Source organism: Ips typographus, linkage group LG15, assembly GCF_016097725.1.
Source record: "Ips typographus isolate SLU linkage group LG15, UJ_Ityp_2.0, whole genome shotgun sequence".
Lineage (NCBI taxonomy): Eukaryota > Metazoa > Arthropoda > Insecta > Coleoptera > Curculionidae > Ips > Ips typographus.
This window is the reverse complement of record NC_138436.1, coordinates 2,252,552-2,280,089: the sequence shown is the minus strand read 5'-3', so window position 1 is coordinate 2,280,089 and position 27,538 is coordinate 2,252,552. Positions and strand designations below refer to the sequence as shown.

Here is a 27,538-nt window from a genome sequence, read left to right as displayed (position 1 = left end):
TATAATAAATAATAATTTTTCGTGTTTTTGTTTTAATGAAAACATTATTTTTATATGAATATCATAATAAAATATATTAATAATAATATAACAAAAACAAAACACATTAATAAATTAATAACACATTACAAAATACATTAATATTCATTAGGAACTTAAGTTGGTATTTAAAAAGACAATTTGGTCCAAGTTTTTGGGTGAAAGCCGGTTTCTTCTCAAATTAGTTAACATACCGGTTTTCGAAAATACTCTTTCTGAAGGTACAGATGTAGCAGGTGTGCAGAGGTATTTTAAGTGCATTTCAAATAATTCAGGCATGGCACATTTATGTGCTGACCAAAACACAAGGGGATTCGAAGTTCGTGGTACATTTGGCATTGTTAAATATTGTTTGACCATTAAAATGGCTTTTGCTGTGGGAGAAGAGCTTATTACCGTAGCGGATTCGGCTACTTTTTTGTCAAAATATTCCCACAGCATATTATTATTATCAACATCAACATTAGCAGATTCAGTTCGTATAGTATTTTCATTATTTTCGGCTTCGTCGGCAGTAGAAACTTGAACTGCAGTTCTGGCAATGTAGTTACCGAGTTCTTCAAGCACCCACTTCTCTGCGTTGTCTGCATTTTCTTTTGAGCCGAATGCCTGTTTTTTATACCGGGGATCCAGGAAGGTAGCTTTTGCGGATATTTTGTTCTTTTCGTAGCCACTGAGCCTTCGAGAAATAATCCCTGATAAGTCAGTTTTGAGTTTTTTTCCGATGTCGGATTGGCAAGTAACCTGATTTAATGAGTATTGCAGTCCACGCACAAGAAGGATTATTGTTGACAAGGTAACATATTTTTCTCCAGACAAAGATTTTGTCATCAAATCGAATGGTTTCAGCACAGGAAGGCAATCTTCTATTGCCAGCCATTCATCCGCACAAAGCATCTGAGGAGCTTTCGGCAAACTGGACATGACAGCAGTAATGGGAGCTTTAATTTCAATTAATCTTTGTAGCATTGTATAGGTTGAGTTCCAGCGTGTAGCTACATCTTGCTTTATTTTAAGTTGAGGAGTGTTCATCTGTGTCTGCATATTTGCAAGTTTTTCGGCAGAAAGGGCACTATGCTTAAAATGGTTTACGATATTTTTGCACTTTTGCAGTATGATAGCTAATTGTTTGTTTTCGCCTAGTCCGTCTTTAACTGTTAAATTTAACGTATGAGCCACGCAAGGGTGGTGGTGCTGGTGTAAATAGTCGTTTATAGCGGATTTTATGTTTGCACCGTTGTCCGAAACTACTGTCACTATTTTTTCAGTGATATTCCACTTACTGAAAATTTCTGTTAACTCAGCTGCTATCTGCAATCCAGTCTGGCTCCCCTTCACTTCACTTGTTTGGATCGCGCTTGTATGTAACTCTGCATTTTGTATAAAATGAATAGTGACAGTAATATAATGATTAGTGCTATCTGAAGTCCACAAGTCTGTTGTTACACCAATGTGATTCACCGACAAAACAACTTCTGTTGCAATTTATTTATTTCACTTGTATACAAATCAGGAATTAACCGGGAACATATCATTTTTCGCGATGGAACTGAGTATAACGGATTAAGAAGTTTTACAAAATTTCTGAACCCTTTATCTTCAACAATTCGAAGAGGCTGGTAGTCCCAGACTATCATTTTAATAAGAGCCAAGTTAAAATCGGTCGTTTCAGTTTCTGTCAATTCATTATTGGATCTGGATGATCCAACTAAACGCAGTTTTTTGGCCCTTTTTATAGTTCCCGTTAATGGTCGTTTTTGTATGGAAGCAGATGCATTAGTAGATGATTCTGCATCAAAACTCTGCGGCGGAACATGAAGTTTAGACGTCGAAGGGATAGGGACGATAGGGTCATCTTCAGTATCTTGACATATTGGCGACGACAACATTGTTGCAGGATGTATTCTTTTTAAATGTTCTTTTAAGTTAATGGTATTTTTAAAATATTTATATTGTTTTTGGCACACCGTGCAGATCACATGCTTATTGTCCTTAGTCAGATTAAAAAACTGCCACACCATAGAACGTTTTCCGTGGGAACTCATTTCACTCGTCTAGATTAGATGAAAGTGATGAAACACATTCACAGTTTTATATACACACACAGTCTATTCTATTCACACAAACTTATTTTTTTTTGTCTAATAATAATAATATTAATAAGTATTTTACTATGCTTGCAGGACAAATATTTACTTAAGAGAACTATTATTTTTTGAAAGAGAACTGGATAAAACAGCGAAACCGAAAGTCAAAACCAAATAAATAAAAAAGTACCCTCTGAAATCATGCAGTGATACCAACTTAGAATACCGAAAAAGCAACTGCAAAAACAAGATACCAACTTTGTTTAGACTGTTTAGGTTTAGTTAGGTTAGAGTACTTCCCATAGTGCGGATCAGCGCAACGGATTTTTTTCGACTACGTATTAGGCCATCCACAAAACACTGACGTGTACTACAGGCTGCAATGCAATCCACAATAATTTTATCCGAAGACCGAAATCCTAGCGAATCGAATATTCCGAGTAACGCATAATCGACTGATAACAAACGAAATGATAACAAATAACAGCCGTTTTCTTTCGGTTTGTGATTGCGGATCCAAAAGCGTTATGATTCAAAAGTCACGTGATCCCCATGCGATTTTATAATCATGGTGTCATGTGACTTTTAGATCATAACGCGTTTGGATCCGAAAGCATGGGTCGAAAGAAAGCGCCTAACAATTATTGCTTCCTAATAGAAAGAAACATTTCAATCTTTCGATATCTCAGTTACTATAATCGAATGATCGATCATTCTGCCATAATCGAAATATTTCGATTATATCATTCATAATCGCCCATCACTAGTTGATTCAGTATAATTTAAACAAGATAGGTCAGGTTCCCAATCTCCAACGTTGTTGAACGTGATTTTGATATAATCTTTTACGATTAATATTGAAGAACATGTTTTTATAGACAAGCGATTTCTTAATTTACTTTTGTTTAAACTGAGCTGAGAAAAACCTCTTTCTGCAGCCGCAGACGAGTGTGGTAATGTTAGTATTATTTTAACTAATTTCGACACATTTGGGAACATTTGTTCATTTAGTGAAATTTTTATATTAAAAATGGCTTCCCAAAACTCTGCAGGATCATTACTAAAATTTGTGAGGTCTTGTTCTTTTAATAACTGCCACTCTGTGTTGACATCTTCTATGTCACATGGAATATGAGGAAATAAATTGATGAAACTTGCTAACGATGAAACCTTTTTTTCCTTTACAGCCGATGGTGAGAGTTTTGACGCAAAAAGCATATATTTGTCGTTAAAATTGAATCGTTTTTTTAACTGACTTGTCAATTCAACATAAAAAGCCAAAACGTGTTTTAAAAAGCCCTCAAGCTCTGTTTTTGACAGGTAACCTTTCTCAATTTCTCATTGAGCAAAGGCTTCTGCCCTAGCCCCATAATATACAGCTTTTCGAGTCCAAATAATTATGTGGATTATTAACATTAATTAAATGTAGGTAAAGGTACTTTTCCCACTACTTCACTTTTTATGAAGTTTTTAATTATAACACTGTACAATGCAGTCATTCTTTCTAGTAAAATGGGAAATTTTGATGTTTGTGACTGCATTTCCAAATTTACTTTTACTACAAGGTCTAGTATGTGTATTATTCAGGGTATCCAGGACATAAATAACTCTACAAGTGTGTTAACTTAACTAGGTTTATTAATAATGAGTGTAAACACCAAGATGCAAGATACACCCAGCAGTTGCTCACGCCGCGCCATCGACCAGACAAGGGGTTAGGTTGTCACTTGACAGTTGTGACAATGTCCTTGTTGTGTGGCACTAGCACTACACTCTTATACTATAAACGAACGAATAGCATATATAACTTATAGATAGGATTCCTTAAAGCATTGAGTATTGTCCTGGCATTGGGAAGATTATCTTCCAGTGCTGCGGCTTGGAAGAATAAAACCAGGGAATTCCAGTGTTCTAGAATTCTATCAGCAACTACCTACAAATTATATTCCACTTATTACTATTTTTAAATATCACCAGCTAATTATGTTATACATACCTTCAAAGATAACCACCTCGTTTGACTTGAATACAACATTTTATGTGGTTTTTCATTTGCAAATACTTGACAATCCTTTAACTCATTAGACCTTTTACTACTATGTGCAAAATAAGAATATATGTCTCTTGCAAATTGCTCTACAACATTCGGTAATTTTTTTGTAGAGAATGACACATACAAGTTTGTATGTATATATTAGGGGGAATCTCCTTTAACCGTGCCTGAACGCCAGATAACCTTCCCATCATAGTACTTGCACCGTCAGATGCAAATCCAATAATGTTGGAGTATAGTATCTCATGAGAGTTTAACATATTTGTGATTGATGTGAATAGTGCCTCAGATGTTCCATCTTCCACCTTAACTAAGTCAAAGATCCTATCTTTGGTAGAACCATTTATCCAATACCTCACAATTACAATTAAAGATTTCTCTACACTAATGTCAGTCATCTCATCAATTATTATAGAAAACACATTTGATTTTAAATCTTTAGCCAACTTTTTTTGAAAATGTGGAGCCAAAACACGAATTACAAGTTGTGTTGCTTTTTTACGCTTTAGCTTTACATTCCTGCAAATTTCAGAATCAGGAAAAATGTTCTTTTGCAAATCTGGCAAATAATCAAGCAAGAGAAATGGAAGATTGTGCACACAAATGAATGCTGCCAGTTTTAATTCTGCTTTCTTTGTGAGGATTGACTTTGTATCATTTTTTTGCATGTAAGTCTCAACTAATGGAGTGGTTTTGGCAGCTTGAGCTCTCTTTCTATGTCCTTCACTACTTGCATGCCTTTTTAAGTGAAATTTTCCTCCAGTTACCTTTGTAAGACAAAGTTTGCAGAATGGGTAGTCGCAAGAAGCATCTAACCACGTGTATTCTTTAATCACTTGAAGAGGTTTGATTTTAGGGGTCCATAATTTTCTTTTCTTGGAGGCTGAACTTGTACTTTCTTCATCCCTGTGACTCTCACTTGGAATGCTTGGAGGAAGACTTTCACCTTCATTACTATCCTCAATAATAACATTATCATTATCCTTTGTCAGAACCACTTCAATTGGTTGGGTATTTACTTTTCCTTTTATAATCCATCTAGGTAAAACAAAAACATTTCTATACTACAGAATAAATAACATTGATTAAAGGCTTGCTTACTTATCCATCACTAAATTTTCTTAATGCACAGGCTCCACAACCAGTCTAGGAAAAAGCTACTCTACCATCACCAGTTTCTTTTATAACCACAACCAACCCAAAATATCTACAACAATTAAACTGACTTTACATTTTTAAGCATAACATATACAGAGAATAAGGCGTTGAATGTTGATTGGTTAGCAAAGTACCTAATTCTTCCCTTAATTTCCGAAAAAACAAGTACATAATACTTACATTGTCATTTAGTTTTATCAGGGTTTCCTCAGTTCCTCTCTCACCCACACTTGTAATTACTAATTTGTAATAATTGTAATTTGGTTTTAGTTTTTAGCACATAACATAAAACATAACCTTAATTCAGAATTCAGTAATGATGTAGCCAAGCGTGGACCCGCCAGAAATTGACATTTGACTGATTGATGTTTGAATTTGACATAACGTGTGAGATTGAAATAAAAGTGCCGTCTAGTGGTAATCTGGCAATGGTAAAAAACACTTCGATATATGAAGGCAAAGTACTGAAAATTGTTATCAATGTACTGATGTACTACAAAAACCGTATTTGTACTGATTTCAGTACACTTGTACTGACAGGAACATCACTGAGAAACATCACAGTACATGAACGGACTGCAAGCGCCCTCTAACCTAAGAACTATAAATTACATGTCCTTATTTGGCCGGTCTGTGACACCGTTCGTCACCGGTCGAGGGTTAAGTACTGCATCAATCTCGTGGAAAACCGGATAATTTCCACAGTTTTCAACTTAAAATTTTTAAATTTGGTGTACGTCTAAACTAACCGAATTCCTCAAATCTGGCGTTGATAGAATTACTATTTTCGACCTTGGACGCCACCTTCACCTGTCAAAAATACGTCAATTTTGACAGAACATAATTTTTTCATTTTTTATCGAAAAGTATCACCTTTGGCGATATCTGTGTCAAATTTCAGATTTTTAAGCTGATTGGTTACCTCTCAAAGTACATTCAAGTCAGGACTGAACTAGCCAAGTAGGGACCTCTTCTAGGGACAGTTTCTTATAACTCTAATGTAGTTCGTAATTACGAAGTAAGGTACATTTTATATTGGTTTCATTAAGTCTAATAATTGAAAACATGATAAAGTCGTTGATACATTTTTTTATTAAGTTCAAACAATTTTAACAAAATATCAATTAAATTAAATTAACCTGTACCTTTCAGAGTATTTGCAAAAATGTATGTTTTCCGGTCTATGCAATATGCAGAATTCACCATTCTGCCTGTACAATTCGAGGTCTCTTTTTCCTGTGGTCTAAAAGTCTAAACTGCTCGGCGCTTCTGTGGGTGCTACGGTGCTCCTGTAGGTTGCAGCGGAAGGATTGACGTCTGTGGGCAAGTGGGGATGCAAAGGGATAAGGTTTTTAAACTCTCCTAAAGTAATTAGGTTGAAATTCGTGCACATGATAAGTTTTCTGGGACGTTTTAAGAATAAAAAAAAAACGAACACTTTTTTTTAATTATCTGACTTCAGAAAACCGGAATCGTCTACCGACCTCCCTGTCTTTTATCAAAGCAAAAATATTAAAATTGTTGTCTTTAAAGTGTGTCTAACTACAAATTGTCAACTTTGGGAGGCCAGATTGTTCGGGCTTTACTGGCCCTAATGTTAATTGAGTGGACTGTATTAAATGAAAACGGATTGTTACTGATAAATGAAAATGCCCAGCTCCACCTTGAACGGTATATTAATGAAATAAACGTATTAATAACGATGGGGGGCTGGGGTGTCTACTAAAAAATGCCAATAAACCGTGGCAAACGATACCAACGGCTTGGGGCTTCATAGACAACTACTGCGGCGGTGCGGCGGACCGCCGTAACTGGTGATGGCGCTGGCGCATCGGGCGTTGGCTGCTTGTTGCCAACGTGTGGTCAGAAAACACGGCGCTGTTGCCACTAATAAAAATTCAGCTAGGCGATTCTAAACGTAAACATGCCCCCCACCTTGAAATATTAATTGAAATTTCAACAAAAGTAAAACTTATACTAAAATAACATTTTATGAACAACTTAAAACTAAACAGTCAAGTTGCAAATAACTGAAGGAAGAGGACAACATTTTACAACGGGGCGCTTAATTATACCCTTATGTGTCCTTAACGATATAACGCGTACAATTCCGTCACTTCCCGGGTGAAGCTCAATACTCGGCCGACGAGCCACTTACATGGCGGTAAATGGTCTTCGCGCACTAACACTAAAGTGTCTAAGGTAACATTTTTCTCTGGAAGCTTCCACTTGATACGCTGTTGGAGTTGATTTATATACTCATTCGACCATCTGGTCCAGAAATGCTGTTTCATTGCTTCTATTTGCTCGAAATGAGTCAACCGATTCCTTGGCATCCTGATGAAATTACAGAAATTACAATGCCCTCCTTATCTTCTAAGTGTGTTGGATAGCTTCCTATCCAATAGACAGTTAAAAGTAAAAATTCGAGATTCATATTCTTTCGTGTTTCAAACAGAGCAGGGTGTTCCACAAGGTTCGCCCCTTTCTCCTCTACTGTTCAACCTGTATTGCCATGACATCTATCACCAAGCAAGAAGACTCCCAGACGTTATTGACAAATCATCATCTATTCTACAATTTGCTGACGACACGGCTCTAGTAACTCACAGCTATTCTCTCCAGAATGCGGTGGCCACACTACAACAATTACTGGATTGCATCGTTCAATGGACCCAACAATGGAGAATAAAACTAAACCCCACAAAAACCCAGTTTATCATTTTTCATCATAGAATTTCAATCTCCTCTCCAAAAGTTAAGATATATAACCTTGATATTACACCGTCATCTCAAGTGAAATACCTGGGAATAAGCATAGATTCAAAACTGAATTTCAAACAACAAGCCGCTAGCGCTAAAGCCAAGGCCGTAAGCATAGCCAAACATTTCAGACAGTTGACATAAAAAGATGAAGGAATAAGCACGCAGGCAGCAACAAATATTTATAAATTGATTTGTCGTCCCTTGCTGGAATATGGCCATGTCCTCTACTGGAATTCCAGGAGTAGTACCACCAAAACTTTGGAAGTTGCTGAAAGGCAATGTCTGAGGATAGTCACAAAGATCAGACTCCCACGAAATCCAATGCACCACCCTTCAAACGATTTATTGTACCAGAGGACTGAGATCATCCCCATCGTGAAGCGTCTACATCAACTAAGCACCTCATATGCACACCAACCCCACAACATAGCAATTATGCAGAACCTAATTATTCAACAGGAACCGGATGCTAGAACTAAAAGAAAATACCCTGAAGTTACCTTAATGGAAAAAATCATTGCTACAAAACATACACCAACAAACAACTGAAATGAAGAACCAAGTCCCAAAACCTACTTAAAATTTGTAAATTGAACAATTAGTGTTAAGTTAGAACTAGCTACTCAAAAAACATGTTTTTTTTTTTTGTATCACCTTGCTATATGCAGGAAAATGTGTGATTGGTATATGTATATATACATGCATTTCTATCTTAGTCGCCTCCATACATAACACAGGCGCCCAAGCCTCCACTATAACCCCCATCATTACAAGAGTGTATTTTGCATGATTACACTTCATAATTCAAGGTCTTTCATGGGCACAGCAGAGGGGTAAGGAAAAAAGTTGTATATACGGTATGGGTTTAAATGTAACCGGCCTCCACGATGCTGCGGTTTACTGGCCTCCCCGCAATATACAGCGCCATGTGGAACCGACGCAGGCGTCACCGACACAGTTGCCAATTTTATCTGTCTGGTTCGCCGACTGATTTGGCCTTGACAGCTAAAAATAGATTTCTTGGAACAGGAAACTTATTTTAATATTCAGTCCAGCCGTATTTTCGTTCTTTTTCGATCGCTATAGGAGCCACATTAGACAGTTTTTGGTGTTCTATATTATATACTGATCGTATAGTTTCTGCGTTATTCATTCTAATATTAGACACATGTCTGACAATAACTGAATATAATGACATCAATATTTTTGTTTCTTTTTTAATACTTCATTAACTCAAGCAAATTGATAAAATAAATGGCTGAACAAGTTTTGTCAAACATTGCAATATAATTATAAATCGTTTATTAATTTATTATGTTCACTTTGACTTGCATTTCTAGACTATCTCATTTTAATTATAATACCAGTCATTGAGTATTTAAAATTACTATTGTTATTATTTTATATACGTGATTTATTCCTTACATTAACAATGTTTATTGAGTTGGGTCATTTTTCAGTGTCCTCAATTTTTCAATAGGTCGTTAAAAAGAAAATTTTGCTATTGTTTGTTTAAAACTTTAAATTCTCGTTTTTTGGCCGAAACAAATTATAGTTTTTAGGGTGGCAAATTAAAGAACGTTCTAACTTATAACGCTTATACTGTATATTAAAAATGCCTGTTATTTTTGTTTGACAAACAAGTCACTTAAATTTTACCGTAAAAAAGCCTTGCCTATAATTTGTTCAGTCTATAAACTAAAATATTCGTATTTTCAGTCTGTCAACTGATTTGTTACAAAAAAAAATCAACTTGGCACAAATGTAATTGTCTTAATACCAAAGTAAAAAAATGCATTATTATTTGATGCTTGTAGACAAAAACTATTTGCTGAGTCTAATACATTATATTCGTGTGCCAATATGAAGAAAAAGTTTAAAAACGTAACCTTACCAATAACTGTCTAATATCAGACATTGTGCCTAAAAACACCATCATATAACTATAATCCGTGGAATTCATGGTCAACTTTACAGAGTTTCGCAGAAATTTAAGATGTGGTAAAGTTGCATTTTTTTAAATGTTTTATATTACATTTATTTAAGTAATTCTATTGTTGGTAAGAACGATTTGTTAAATGAATGACACATCTAGCGAGCACCGTGTCCAAAATGCCTTTTGCACCATATCAAAATGCCTTTTGTGATCCTTTTCGGGTAAAAAATGTTTTAACAAAGTTTGGAATAAAATGTCTGCTTTAAATTTAAATTTAATACAGCATATAACTAATCCTTCTTCTCACAAAATGTAATAAGGTAAAACTACCAATAGATGACGACCTATAAAAAGTCTGAAAAATTTAAAAATGAACCCCCAGACGAAGGGTCAAAATATTTGAGAAAATGTAAATCAGTATAGTTTGTCCAAAAACAAGTTATTCCCAATGAAACTATTTAGAGTATGGCAGCCGGAAATCAGTGTGAAGAGAGAGAGAGAGAGAATTAGCTATGTTTGGAAGAAACTGAGTACCAATGTAACTTGTCGTGTGCGAGTGTCATCTATTGGCAAGATGGCCATGTCATCTTTTAGTAGAGCATGTTGTCGATTGCTTAAAACGCATGCCATCTTTTAGCAAATTGGGCATATTTATGTAAGGGGTAACCACACTTCAAAATAAATAAAAGTTATAAATTTGTCGTCGAACCTTTTATAAAAAAAACTGCTACATAGGTCGATAAAAAAGGCTATGGCAAATTAGTGCATACAATTTGTTTAAAAACATAATAATTTAAAACTGTATTTATTATTAAATGTTTACATTTTATCTTCAGAGTGCCACATATAAGAATGATTACTTTAGTATACAGGGTGTTCAATTTTAAAGCAAATATTTTCTATACCACAATTTTCTGGGAAAGCCTGTTTCAACCGACACTTATTTTATATACAGCACACTGTATATTAACTTGTCTTAAAACGTTTTTATTTGTAGCTTATTGTAATTTGTTGTTGCATCGGATGGCGCTAATACAAATTCAACATGCAAAAAAAATGTGAAATGCCTAACATATAGAGAAGGGACATAATTCCTTTGATGTTGGGGTGATGTTTTTGGCTGACATCGGTTTCCCTTTGGTAGGAAACATGTTGCTGGTTGTCTCTTTCTTTGCAATAAAAATTGCATCCATTTTTCAGAATCAAAATATAATATAAACTAATTTCTTATAATCATTGTTTACTTGTTTTGAGTCAAAGTGTTTTAAGTTCGCCTGTCAATCATTGGAAGATGTCAGTCCTTATTAACTATTATTAACTTTAAACCGATGTTTCAAAACAAATATTTGATGTGGTCTGAGATACGGCAACGTTATTCAACAACTTGAATGACCAACCAATAAAATTCCTGATATTCAACGGCCAAAGCCGGTATTAGTCGCCTCCAATTACTTTGGTAGGAAGAGTGCATCTCTCTCTAATTCGCTTTCTCTTTTCAACTGTCTGTTCTTCTTACATAGCTATTCTTTGATATTAGATAATAAATAGTATTCAAACAATATTGTCTTAAAGTTTTATAGCAATCCATTCAAGAATGGTAACCTAACCTAGTACACAATTACTGTCAAATAAATAAACGTAAAAAAGTAAAAAAATACTTCTGTCCATTTGAAAAATTTTACATTTTTCGCTGACATTTTTGGACAATAAAATACTAAAATTTTTTACAACACTTAGAGAGCTTGAACTAAGACTTTAAAACAGTAAAAGCTAATTAGTTAGATATGTTTAAGTTGGTTATCCTTCTAAGTTACTTTCTTCTAATGGTGGAAGTGTTCGAAATAAGGTGCAACACCATAAAATGTAATATTAAAATAGACATTACGCTTGCAAGTTTGTGAATTAAATTTTAACCTTTTACTATTAGAGATCTAAACAGAAGACATCTTTGAAAAATAGACCGTAATTTAATAATTTCGAAACATGTTTAGCAATTTTTAAATTTTAAAAATCTCTAAACGTTTGTTTTGAGATACCATTGAGACCTATTATTGTATATGACACAACTAAAGTTCTAAAATATTCCCAGCTGTTAAATACACTAGGTTGTATGTAATTGATAAAGGAATTACTTTTATTGAAAATCAATCTGTGCATCTCATCTTATAAGAAACGGTTTTTCGAACCCCTCTTTGCTATTAAATGTAATTTTGAAGATTCAGGTCGTTCAAAATAACCAGAAATTTTGCTGTTTCAAAAGAAGGTCGAAAATATTTAAATTTTTGGTTCCTTTCCAAGTTAGCGCAATACTATCAAAGTCGAAAACTTATAATAGACAGAATTAAAAAAATGAAGTCAACCAGTTGGTCTCTACTTCCGACATGAATAAAAGTGCCTCTCTCTAGAAAATATTCTAAATGAGTATGCCAAGTCAGCTTTAGTTTGATACATAACTTTTTAAAATATCACACATTCAATTAATGAAGTCGATATTGCTGCGACACTCTGTATAAGACAGCAGACTAGTTAGGACGCCCAGTATATATTAATATAAGTTGAGTGGCCTTCAAATTCGTTATGTACTCTCGATCATTTGGCCTCCAACCCCCTCACTCTTATATGCAACTACGAAATTTGGTGTATGCTCTCGATCAATTGGCCTCCAGTGAGTAATGCCGCGGTGTTGCCGCTTTTTTGAGTCGGATTAGCGGTATTTTTTGCGGAGTTGTTGCCGCACGTGGTGGAATTTTCGTGAACTATATTGTATAACTGTATATGTGTATTGCTAAAATGGCCTCCAGGAGGCCAGAGAGACATCCGGAGAAATTATTTTTGATTTCAAATTGCCAAAATGTGTTTCTACCTAACAATTACTTAATATATTTCTTGAATATTTTGTGATTAACATGATTTCTGACCACAAAGGTAGGAAAGGCATATATTTGAAAGTAATTAAATGTGCCCAATCAGGAAAATAATACTGATTTTTCTGGCCTACAGTACTTGACGTCATGACAGTTTGGTCTAATTTTGACTGACATAAGATATAAAATGGACTGCCTTTATGAAGAGCTGTGTCAGAAGGAGACAATTTTATTTCGGGATACTCACTACAAAGTGATTCTACACAGTCTTTCAAAGGACTTTCTTGAACTTGAGTATTGTCGTGACTCGATAAAAGTATATATATATATAATACACATATAATTAAACCACTCAATAACGTCTTGAAGTTTTGTTAACATTATACATTTTGCAAACAGGTTTTTAAAAACTTTTTCTAAGTGTCATTATTTACAAAAATTTTAAATCTCTGGAAACCATTTTCATAAAATGAGCACAGCAGAGATGTAATAAAACAAATGATAAACTTACTTACCAGGTTGACAAATCTCATAACATTCGTTAATGTAGCATTGTAAAGTCATATCATTGAAGGCTCTGCTTACAGCATGCATGCTTACAAAACTGAAATCGGTTGCTATTGCACCAAATAATGGCCATTTACGTAATTCCATGCTGTAGCATTTGAAATCGAACAAAAACTTTAAAATAGTAGTAGTAAAGTGTTTTGCGGAGATCATGTCTAAGACAGATACAACCCTATTTGTGTTTTGCAAATGAATTACACCACTGTATAAATAAATCCTTTTACAGTTTTTTTAAATATTTGGCGCTCGTACTACACTGCCTGTGGCATCAAAATAAAGAATTGGAAATTCTTCACCTACAATTTGTTTCTTACAAAGACATATTTGCTCTTTGCTATATAGTTTTACGAAAAATGGTGAAGACACTTCTTGGATGTACTCTGGATGGTCGCATTGCATAAGAAACATTTCATATAAGTCGTCTTTGCTTCGATCGAAAGAAGTGATAGCTTTGTCAACGATTTTTGTTGCATTGCTTCTCTTTCTATACCCCTTACGTAGCCGGTAAGTTGTTTTGTATTACTGAAATCCTTTGATGAACTGTAGACGCTGACATTCAACAATTTATCGATATGTATCACAAAGAATTTACAAAAATTATAATTATTGTGTCTACAAACAGCATACAATTTGATACTACCATCTTTACATTGCTTTTTGCTTTTAAAAACAATAAGGCAAGTGTTATTTACTACTTTAGTAATTTTGTTCCTTAAATAAGAGGGATACATTCTAGAGTTTAATTCTAATCTTAAAAATTAAACCCCAGTCACTTTCTACAATTGAAAAAGAGCCCTCTAAATGTTTACATTATTTATTATAAGATTGCTTTTTAAGATGGGAAATATTGTTTGCTCCTAGTGGTAAAATTATACTGCTGCCCTCTGGAGACACATCAATAGGCGAACTAGGAAAATCGATTTTTTCGGGTGTTATGTTATTAAAAATATTTCTTTTTACGGAACTACGGTTTACTACATTAAATGGAGTTAAACTCATACTATTACTATTAGAAGTGCTGTAGCTTTTAGGCGACTGTAATAATTGTTCACTAGTAATGACAGCCGGCGACAATTCCAATTTACTTTGAACATCTTTATGATAATTTAACGTCAATAAAGATAAATTGATTTCAGCATCGTTTCCTAGAGCAACGTCTACATTATCAGCATGCAATAATTGACAATTTTTATTTTCTGGTGGCGCTATTGGTGTTTGCAAATAAGTGAAACAGGCATAGAAAATAAGCTTTTTATTTTTTTTGTTACACTTCCAACCTAATTTGGAACATAACATTTGAATAAAGGAATCAGATTATAATCAGATATTTTCTTGCATTTCAACTTCATTTAAGATTTGCAAGTAACTATAACATGCTTTTCGAACATTCATTAAGTTTTAACCTTCCAGCATAACTTTAAACAAATACTCTTAATAAGAAGTGGTGATTTCAATTGTACTAAAAGACTTTCTCTAGAGATATTTTTGTTCTTTAGTACTACCGAAAGTACAAAAGTTTAATTCGGTTTGTTCCCTGTTTTTATCACCCTGTATACTTCCACTTTACATAAAAAAAACTTTCACCTTAAAACAAAAATACCTACTTACAAGCCAAAACATTTTTCAATAACACTAAATCTAAATGCCACAATTTCATTGATTTTATTTAGGATTTTTTTTCAAATCACTCTTCAATCTTTATCAATAGCTTCTGCTACAAACACTAATATTTTAGATTGAAGAGTGATTTGTTTTTTTTTGCCTTTGACTTGTTTTAGTGAATGGCCCAGATAGCAGAAAGTGCCAAATATCCTGGGATATGTCCGATGGTTTGTCTTCATCTTTTTGAATATTTCCAATTAATTCGTTGATGTTCTGACCAACTTTATTGCATGTTGTTAAAAGAGTACTTAGGTCTTGCCCTGCGTTTTTCTTTTTAATGTTTTATTTTCTTTTTTTGTTTCTGTATTGTGCTAAACTCAATAGTTTTTGATTTTACAGTTTATGTAGTGGCCTCAGATGATTGAAGCATTGTAACATTGTAACCTGGCTAAGTTCGTCATGAGTAGTCTCAACATTTTCATAAATGGATTCAGAGGTCATCAAAAGTTCATTCATTGATTACCAAACCTTGTGTTGCTTCTCACTTCTAGGATTGCTGGTATCATTGACACCTTCATCTTCTACTTTGCGTTTTGCACTTATGTTGCTTTTTTTATCTTAAGTCATTGGGCTCATCGGATGAAGAACTCTTCCAGAGTTTTCGTCGTATGCACAGGGTCAACCGCCAAAAGTTTGGATTTATTACCGTCAACATCAACAGAACCTTACAACAAGGAATATGTATTTTCAAAGTGGTGTAATGAAAACCAGGTGAAGAGCTTGAAGGATGAACTGCTCCTAGTGTTAAAAAGTACTACGAAGCTAGAAAAATGTATATTTATCCAGCTCAAAAAAAATTTGTGGAAAGCATCTTTTCCACACTCGACTGCTTCGTCGACAAAACTGCTTTCCACAATCAACTGCAATCGCGTGCGTAAAAGTATCGCTTTCCGCACTTGTTAGGAAAATATCTATTTGTTTTCAACAAAAAATAATAAAATATACGGTATATCCTAATATAAATTTAAAGAAGTAGTAGTCCATTTTCTTTCAATGGAGTTGTACAAGTACAAAAGGAAGGGAATGACACGCAGTCGTCTCCACAATACTAACTACAAAGTATTGTGGAGACGACTGCGTGTCATTCCCTTCCTTTTTAAAGGTTACATACATGTGAAACAATTACAATAAATGATCAGTTTACATATGTGAGTATTCTATGGTACACGGTTAAATTTGTCCAAAGACACTGGTTGCAGTCATTTCTTAATAATAAGTTAGTACTTATTTTAACAAGACAATCTAATAAAATCTTGTGTCTCCAGTAAATATACATAAACACCATTATACACTTTATTTTAATCAACCGTAAATCTATTTGCTCCTAGCAATAGCAAAACAAAAATACTGCAACCCTGAGAAAAGTTTAATAGAGGCTTAGTCTTAAGATCCAAAACTTCGCTTAACACTTAACACTATTATGTTTAATGTCCTATAAATGTTTGTGGTGTAGGTCAATTATTCAATCGATAATTCGGCTAGCCTGGAACTCATCAGCAATGTACAGACCCATCGTGAATTTTAACAAAGATAATAGGCTCATCATAGTCTGCTTTGGCTTCCTTCAAATATAGTCCTCAGTGTTACATGAAATATAAGAACAAAGTTTAATATGTGCTACTTAAAGCTTAATATACAATATCATATTTTATAACAACATTATTCTTAGCATCATATATAGTTTTTTCTTTTTGTATTAGTATGTAGATTATCATAAAACGATGAGTTTAATGTGCTAGTACACATATATAAAAAGCTATTCTTTAACTTTATATATATATTGGTATTGTGTTGCGGTATATTATATCTAATAATATTGTCACGTTTAAATTGTATTAATTGATTTATTAACGTTCAGTTTACCTATAACAGAATGTTTTAAAACAGGAACTGTTTTAAATTTGGTGTTTAAAAAATGGTGTGCCTACACACAGATTTCTTGGACATAAATAACTGTCTCGTTTAACAAAATTGAATTTCGTTAAATCAAGCATATTTGGTTTTACAATATATTTTCGCGCAACTTTTAATTTTATTACAGGTTTTACTGTTTTTTCGACGTCAGAAATTTCTACACCCATTAGATACTCTTTCTGAACTTGGTTTAGAAATAGTTTAGATGTAACATCAAAATCAGGTCGATTGAGATTAACTGTTACTTTATCGTTGTTGTTCGTTGAAAAACTCAAAATACTTTTATTGTAATCAATTATTGCGTTAAAATTCTGTAAAAAATTATGTCCCAGAATTCGAAGAAAGGTTTTTCACTACTAATGCTTCAATATCAAACTCTATGTTGTTAATTTTTAGTTACTTTTGAAGTACCAACTGGGTTAACAGTAGAACCTCCCATTGAAGTTAAATGGATTCTCTCTGATGATAGAGACATGTTAGTTACAAGATTTAAATCAATCAAATTTCGTCCACATCCTGTGTTTAAAATTACATCAAACAAATTGTCCCCGTTATTTCTTTAAGCTTAGATTGACAATAAATTGCTATCTTTACTGTTTGTCGAGTTTAGAGCAACTTCATCGATGCTTAACATTTAATTTTCACATTTACTAGGATTCTGATGTGTAGAAAAATTCTTATTTTGTCCAAAATAGTAAAACTTGCTGCTACCTCGATTAAAATTTTTATATTTTGGTGAACAATTATTTCTGGTATTACTGTTTCTTATACCTCGATTTTGATAAAATCCAGAATAATTTTGCTTTTCTCGTGATACATTTCAATAGCAGAAATCATTTTTGTTTAACTTGGGCCTTTTGTAATAATTATTTCTACAATAATTGTTAGATTGAAATTCACAATTTTTAGAATACTTATTTGGCCAAGTACGATTAGCACCGAATTTGTGAAATTTGTTTTTCAACCGATATTCACGAGACCGAAAATGTTTTCTATTTATTCCTTCCGAAATGTAAAATATACTCTGCCGATTCATTTGACTAAATAATACACGCTCTTTAATATCACTTATTTTCAAGATGACTTGGTTTAAATCACTAAAATTTTGATTATTAGAGCTTAGCAAATAGTACGTTTCAAAACACGACGGATTTAAACCGTTCTCTAAAAGTTTCAAAATACATGTCCGGATTAATTTCATTTGCCAAGGTAAGTAAGTGATAATAAAAAGTTTTAATGTCTTCATTGTCCCGATGTTTACGCGTGTTTAATGCAAATTTAAGTTTACGAAATGGCTGGTCACCTGCGAATTGTTTTAGAAAATCTGTTCGAATTATTGCCCAAGTAATTAAATACATTTTTTGGATCATTTACATAGATTTTGATACCAAACTTATGCTGGTCCGTCCAAATAATTATTAAAATATGAAATCTTTAAAGAATAAGTTCAGTTGTTTAATCTTGCTTAACTTTTCATATTTATTTAAACATATAATGGGGCAATCACTTGATAGATTAAACGTAGGTGGACACGTAAATTTTTTACGTTACTCTTAACATCTTTTTGTTTGGCAAGTGCTGTACGTAAAGTTATATTAGCCATTAATTTCTTGACTTTTGTAACATAAGACACGATCGTTTCAGTTATACTGACTTGCTTTTAACAATTTAGCAAACAAATATTCAAAATTACAATGTAGGACAAAATTAATTATGCAAAAAGAAAAATTATATTTTTGTTTTAGAGAGGTAATTATCACACGAAAAGAAAAATAAAAAAAAAATTCTGCTTTAAAAATTCACTTTTCTTTTAACAGTGTTTTTCATCTACCTGAAACAACTGTACCAAACGGCGCGGCGTTCTGAAATACCGCAACTTCTACCAAATGTCACTCTGACACAAGGCCGGCGCCTCCACCAAATGTCACGTTTAACTTGTAAAGCCCTTTTGGTCCAACAAGTTAAACGAGACGTGCGTTTATTACTTTAATAAACGTCTTCTTGTTTCAGAGGTAGAATCAAACCACTTGGTAGAAAACTATCATTTAATAACTAAATATTACTTAAACTAATTGACAAAATGATTGGTTTATCAACTTAGTGAATCGAAATAAAACCTTCAACATAATTCCCAAAAGTAACAGTTTAAACAATAACTTTTACATGCACAAAATATTACAATAATAAATCCATATTACTGTTGGAAACTCATACAGTTTTATTTAATTCCTTGCTTTTGATCGAATGAACTAATTCGGGGATTTCATGTTTACATTTAGTATAATTTTTTATGTACAAATTCTTCGCGTTAATGCACATTTATGCGGACAAAATCCGGCAGTACGCGTCGTACAGCCGCTTCAAATAGTCTGTCTTCGGTACCGATAGTTTTTGTGACAACGACAAGAGCAGGTGAGCCCTATTAATGTGCATCGTTTTATTTAAATACAGTTTACTTAAAATCGTATGTTAAAGAAAGTCTATTTACGACACTTACACTTGTTAAACAATGATGAGGGCAGCTTTCTGGAGGGTTTGGCACTCGCGATTTATTATAATTTAAGAAATGGTTTACTATTTAATTAATTTACAACCCGGTGCGGGTTGCAGAATTCGGGACGACTACATTTTGTGGTGCGAGCCGAGTCTTCTGGCTGGGCTCTACCGTCTGAGGCAGAGTCTTCGACTGTCTCTGCTCGTCTCCCTTACCATTATACAGGACAGGAAGAATGGCCTCAGATAAGCGGGTCAAGCAAGACTACTGCTTTTTACCCTCCCATCGCTGTAGACCAAAAGGAAAGGTCCGGAAGAAGGACTCCGTTAACAGACACTGGCGTTTCCCTTTCGGGAATTACCCGTGTTGCAACGGCGTCCCCTGTCTTGGGTGAGAGTGCCCCGGCTGACAACGGGGCTCTTCTGCGCTCTTCTTATCTTGAATTTTTCTTTCTTCGTCAGCTGGTCATCCTGGTGGAGGTCATGGCATATTTTTGGATGATCAAGAGAGTTAGAGGGCTAATCAATTAATCATCCAAGAATATTTGTGGGGAGTTTGGATCGGAGGTTAGGAGGTTGATTTCCTTACCCTATAGCCTATATAGGCAGGCGGGGGGAAATCTGGGAGTTGTAGCCAGAGCGCGGTTAGCACCGAGTTAGATACGGCTGGGTTTTAACCAAGTTTTGAGAATAAATTCTCGCCACCCGGGGGGAAAGTCGTTGGTGGGGGGGGGGTGGTCTTCTTTATCTTGGTTAGATTGGTCATGGCTCTTACCTGAAACATAAAAACAGAAAACATTAGTAATAACTTACTCCAAAAATGAAGTTAAAGTCATGATCGGGTGTCTCCCTTACCAACGCATGTCGAGCTTAATTTATATCCGATTGACTGGCTGACGTAGTTTGTTATTCCACGTCGCCTGCATCGCAACAGGAGCGGGGATTTGTCATCGCTAAAAATAGCGATGATGCACTATGTGCATTCTGACTGTAACTTTGCCTCGCGCATTTTATTATTTTGCCATCTCCGAATCTCTGATTTAATTTAATGAATTTATACTTTTAAGTTTTATAATAATATTATAAAAATAATAAGTCCATCTTTTAAATTAATGGATTTTCCATTCGTGACAATATTCAGAAAACAATATATTGAAAACTTTTTAGTGTTTTTTGTAGAAATTTCAGCTCTCAGTTTTATTCAGAGCTATAATGGATAACGAAGAAATACTCTATATGAATAGAATTATTTTAGGGGCTGACGGCCAACCTATCTCGCAAGACAATAATCTTTTATGTTATGTGACGGAGAATGGTAGGAATCTTTTACTTATTTGAATAATGTTATAACATATTCTTGCTACTTTTCTATTACTCAATTTTTAAATCTCATTATTTATTGTAGGCATTGATAAAATACTGTACAAAGACCAATCATTATTCGAAGATAACAATAAGGTATCTTTATCTTTATCTTGTCCATCCAGTAGTAGCATGGAAGGAACAAGTCAGAAAACGACGGATCTATTGTACCAACAAAAAGATGTAAAATTCGAATGGGGGAATAGCGAAACAAAGTTATTGTTGGATTTATATCACGAATACTTACCTCAAGTTGGACCTCTAAAAAAATTTAGAAACAAAAAAACTATGTGGCAAAAGATTAGTGATGAAATAAAATTACACATGAATCTGGTAAGAACTCCTGGTCAGTGTGAGACCAGGTACAAAACAATCATAAAAATAAAGGTGAATGCTATTGGAAATAACAGAACTTCAGGAGAAGTTAGAGTGGAAGTCCCTTTTGCTACTGGAATAGAAAAAAATCAGTAATTTGATGATAGCATCCAACCAGAGATTTTAATCAGTGCTAATAAAGAAGAATTATAAAAAATATCCCTAGTAATCCCACAATAAAAATTAATAAAAGAAAATCTTCCACAAATGATAAAGAAATGATTAAATTCTTGAAGGAGCTACATGATGAAAAAGAACAAAATAAAGAAAGAAGTCATCAGGAGAAGTTACAGGTTATTAAAGAACTTTTTGGGTCTGAGAAAAAGTACTAATCTGACTTTTCAAAAGACATTTGAATGTATTACGTGTTTTTTTAACATTTCTAGTCCTGCATTTTTTTAAGACTGTAGTATAAAGAGTTTCATTTTTTACAAGAATATTTTTTTGTAAATTTTTTTTGTGTTTGGTTTTATAGTTTTTACGTTTTGAGTTTATAAAATTTTATTTTTGATACATTTACTCATTTACTCACCTGTTTTATAATAAACAGTAAAATAATCGTTATTTTTGGTTTTAAAAGGAATAACAAATGAAACCCAATAAATATAACTCTTAACATCTATATATTCATTGAAATGCAAATTAATTATTCCCTATTTGATAGTAACACAGCGATATTATCCGTTTTAATCATTCCCTGCTCTCTATTGCCATGAACTTCAGGTGCATAATTTTCTTGTCCTATATCCTCAGAACATGGATCCTCTTGAAATAGAACACCATTGTCTATACAGGCATTGTGTAAGACACAACAGGCAACTATAAATGAAGCCAATTTTCTGACAGAGTGATATTCCAGTTTCATCAACTGTCGAAACCACCCTTTCAAAATACCGAATGTGTTTTCAATTCTCACTCTCGTAGCTGAGGATTTGTAATTATAGATTTTCTGACTTTGGGTTAAGTTCCCATAGTCCCTATAAGGAGTCAGAAGATTTTCCGATAATGGATAGGCACTATCCCTCAAAACATGGAATTGAGGACCTAAACTATTCACTTTGGCAGAAATAATTAAGTCTAAAAATCCTCGCATCATGAATTTTTGATGGAACACCCGTAAATACATCTAGAAAACGACGTTGGCTATCACAAATTCCCTGTAGAGTAATGGACTGCATGTCATGCCTGTTGGTGTAAGTTGACCTCAGTTTGTTGGCTGGGGTCCTTATACTGATGTAAGTTCGATCAATGCAGCCTACTACTCCAGGAAATCCAGATATCTGATTTGAAGTCATAGTAGATGTTAGAACCACAGTATATCTATACTGTGTTAGAACTCTTTATTACAATATTATAAATATACGAATGATATACCTGTTCAAATTCTGTGTGGCTACTTGGTTCTTTTCTTCTTCCGTTTCAGGAAAACGTATAATATTGGGTGCAATTGAAAGCAGAAAATTAATCACCCGCCTTGTGATCACATCAAAGTCGATAAAATAATATTGAACCGAGCTCCAACACTTCTTAAAACTGTTTTATTCCCAGCAATCCTTCAATGAGTTTGAATAGTTAGTTATTTTATACAGTACAAAATATATCATAAGGAACTAACCACAAGAATGAGAGAATATGCGTTTCTGCACTCTGCACTTTTGAACCACGACTTCCTTTCGGAAAAAAACCTGCTTTTCTTAAATAACATCACAAGCTTTTTGTATGTGGCTCTTGTTATACGAAAATGCTCTTTAAACTAATTATGTGGCTCTTGTTATACGAAAATGCTCTTAAACTAAAAAGAATCAACCGTTATTTTAACATATGGATATTTTTAAAGAGCAACTTACTTGATCATCTGAATATTTCTCAACTACATCTTTTACGTAGTTGCGTATCTTCATTTTTTGGGTAACTTTAACGTAGCACACAATCTTTGAAACGAATTCTTCTTCATCAGAACTTTCTGAGGAAGACAATAATTTCAATATCTGCAGGAGTTGCTGAGACCGATCCATATTCAAAAACACGAAACGCGACATACAAAACAACCAATACAAAAATAAAAATTTGTTAGGTTATATTTCTTAAGGTGGTTTCTCTTTTTTTCTTCTCTTTTTTTTTTTTTTTCGTTTCTCCGTCAAATAATTCGAACAAACGGATTGATCGACATATCCAAGTCAAACACGGTGATAGCGAGTAGAGCGATCTCCGATTGCACGAGAGCAACAGGCCGAAAACGCTATAATAGATCAAAATGGACAAGAAAAATGGCTAGAAGCTTGCCAAGAAATCGAACGTGACGCGGGAAAAACTCTCGCGCTACAAAAAAAACTTTATTGGCACAATCATCGAAAACGGTACTGAACTAGATACAGACAAAGACAAAGCAGACGCATTTGCCAGACATTTTCAAAAAGCTTACGCAATTTCAACAAACCCTAATTTTGATGATCAGAACTGGACTAGAATAACTGATTGGTACGACAACTACTTCAACAACGACTTACACTTAAACGAAAAACACAGCACCAGGAAAAGAAAATATAAAAAGTAAAATGTTGAAAAACAACTCCACAAACGCACAAAATTATACTTAACATATTCAATAAATGCATAAAAAATAACATAATACCAGAAACTTGGAAAACGGGAATAATAATTCCCATTCTAAAAACGGGACTAAACAACACACAAGTACAAAACTTTAGAACCATTATACTACTTCCTGTACTGAGCAAAATGTTTGAAAATAATTTAAAGTATAGACTACAACACTTAATTGGACAACACATACCGCCATACCAATTGGGGTTTAAACCTAAGCACTCAACTGTTCACCCCTTGTTTATACTAATTAACAACATTCAAACTACGCATCCTGAAAAGAAGAAATCAGCATGTCTCTTTATGGACATCAATAAAGCATTTGACAGCGTTTGGCACAAAAGGACTACTATACAAACTACACAAACTGAAAACACCTAAATACTTAATCCACATTATTAGAAACTTACTGGAAAACAGGCAACTAGAAATACGTATAGACAACACCTTTTCCTTTCCTTTTATTCCTGAACAAGGACTACCACAAGGGTCGCCTTTATCACCTTTCCTCTACAATATCTACTGCCATGACATATACAACCACAATCTACTTGACAAAAACTACATAAGCAAACTTGACTACATTCTACAATATGACTGACGGTACTGCACTCATAGTTCATGCAAAAACTACGGCAAAAGCTGTAGAGGAGCTTCAGACATTAAGAGGCAACACGACGGCAGGGTTCTACAAATGGAGATTAACACCAAACTTTACGAAAAACAACTACTCTTACCAAATCACAAAATAAAAGACAACTCCCCCACAATAACAACAGACGGTAACGTAACTACACCAAGACAAGAAATAAAATACTTAGGGATAACACTTGACCAAAAACTAAAATTTACAAAACATGCACAAAACGTGAGAACTGAAATTATTAAACGAACTAAACATTTCAGAGCTCTTACGTACTAGAACAGAAGTATAAGCACAAAAACTGCAACTAAAACATACAAATTTATTTGCCGACCTCTACTCGACTACGGACACGTACTAAGAGTTAATGCGACCAGCAAAACAAAAAACACATACAAACTACAGAACAAATTGCACTTAACCTAATAACCAAGATTAGACACCCTCGAAACCCGCTACATAATCCATCTAACGAATTTCTTTACAAACGGACACAAATGACAAAAATAACAGAACGATTAACGAAACTAGAGACAAAATGGAAAGGCAACCCCCACAACTGGACAATAATAAACCCCCTCTCCCTCACAAGACCATCTAGACAATCTCGCTACACCTTTCCCCAATATACTCTGTTGGAGCATTTTACCTAAAAAACGGACGGGAAATTTTAACCTTTTTTTGTAAAACATTTTTTTTTAACATTTATGTAAATACATTAAGCTTTATTTCTGTTACATTGGCAGAAAGACCATTGTAGGTCGATAGCCGTTTTCCTCGAAAATAAAGATTTTTTTTATATAAAAAAAAGACAAAAAGACAAAGTATAAAGATTATTTATATTTTTTATATATGTATATAAATATAAACTTTTGTATTTAACATTTTTTTGTATTTCTCAAAATAAATGAGATAATGAACTGTACTCTATTATTGACTCACCTGTACAAAGTGATTGGTTTAATTTTGCACCCAACCTTAACCCTCCGTTACCCGCTCCAAATTCTCATACACAAATACCCGCGTTGGGTCTGACAGACCCCAAAGTGTAAATTGCTGCGCTATCGGATTTTTTAAATTTATTTTATATTACTTTTAGGTAATGAAAGAAAAAATATTAGCTATTTTCTTTTTGTTTATTTTTCACATTTGGTGTCAGGTGTGGCGTTATGCTTAGTATATCTGCTTTCAATGCTTTTTGCTAAGTTTTCTTTTGCAAGTTCATGGGAAATTTGCATTTTCTTTAACATTTCACTGGCATAATTTTCGTCCAAGTCGTATTGTAGTACGTGATCATTAATCGTTAAACGAATTGGTAATTCCATATCTCGACCAAACATAAGAAAGAATGGACTATCTTTGGTAGCTTCATGAGGTTGATAGCTTATAGGAATCCGTACCAATAGCCAAATTTCGCAACATTTCGGCATGACTTTTCAGATACTCACGTTTGAATTCGCGGTTGAGTTTTGATGAATCAGCTTAATCATATCAAACTAAATTATTTACTCATTATGATAACATATGAATTTCAAATGCATATTTGAAAAAAACAAATACCTAAGTACACTAGGTATGATTTTTTGACAACTGTGGCACATCATTATTTTCGGTAGGTTGGTAGCTACTAAAAAAACGAAATCAAAAGTCCCGGTCCGTATTTTAAAATACTAAGTGGATGATGGTATCTAAAAAACGAAACGTTGTAGCTAAATACAAACATTATTTTCTTAAATAGCATAAATTAAGGCCTCCAGAAGGTGCAATTGATTTTCCAAAATAATCAATAATAAAGTGGAAAAAAATAAAATAGAAATTTGATTAGTTGTTTTTGTTGGATGTCTCCGGATGTAATGAAAATTTAAAAAAAATGTTTACCGAATTATTTAGCAGTAAAATGCGCAACTTTGCCTCCATTTAACTAAAGCTCTATCAACTATACTTTCTGAGATAGCAATGCTAATGCATCTAATTTGTAACACCCTGTATTTGTGCAGCTGCAATGTTTTTTTTAACAATCCAATACTTAAGTTCAATTTTTTTCAGTTCAAATTCTGCTGATTAAGCCATCTTCCATCTGTTGTTATGTCAACTAAAGTTCGAATTTGTCACTTTGCTTTTGTTTTTATTATTTATGTTATGTCAAATAGATTCCCATGCAGCTAAAATAGTTATATTTGTAATTTTAATACAATATTTCAATAATAGTTGAAAATTAGACAATAAAATCAAGTAAATGTATATTTTTTGAAGGACATAGAGCCTGCTGGTCTAAGTAAGATTACAATACCAATTTCAAACTTAACCTAGGTATTTAACCCTGCTGATGCATCATTACTACACATTTTTCTCGTCTGGTATTTTTTAAGTTGTTGTGCTCGGAGTAGGGTGTATATGAATATCCTCAATTGCTGAATAACTCCATTTAATCACAACTTAATAACTAATGAATTTGTAACAAAGTATTCAGTCAGTCCTTGTAAAAACGTGCCAATTCGGAATCATTGTCCCGAAATTGAAATCTTTATTTTTCCCGGATGACATCCATCAATTCCCACACAAGTGCGTTCCGTATGAACATAACATAAGTATAGTTCAAGTAGCAAATTAGGCCTATCTTACAGATCTGTATCTGGTATATGCTGAATACTTCACTACTTTTTCATGTGGGTGAGAAAGCATAACTTTTATAAAGAAAATGACTTAAACAAGGCTCAAATTACCCACCAAGAAGTACTACATTAGAACAGTGCATAAAAGAGCAAATTTTAATGTTAGTTGACTATTTTTACTGAAATTGACATTAAAATGAAAAGCATTGCAGTTTTACGTTAACACAATCATCTTAACAATAATCATCATTATTTACTTTGCTAAATTGCATTATTGAACGTCAAATCAATATGTATTATATTTAGTGTCTCTAATCTAAACGCATGTTTAAAGTATAGTAATAATGAGGTAGTTTGCAGTGAGTACAAATGATGAACTCAAGACACCGCTTGTTTGAGACGT

General features: G+C 33.7%; 1 long non-coding RNA gene across 1 annotated transcript in view; it reads right to left on the bottom strand.

The window, feature by feature from the left end:
* LOC145738266 (uncharacterized) overlaps positions 1-27,538 on the bottom strand; it is a 266,136-nt gene that overhangs the window by 13,790 nt on the left and 224,808 nt on the right. The window lies entirely within an intron of this gene.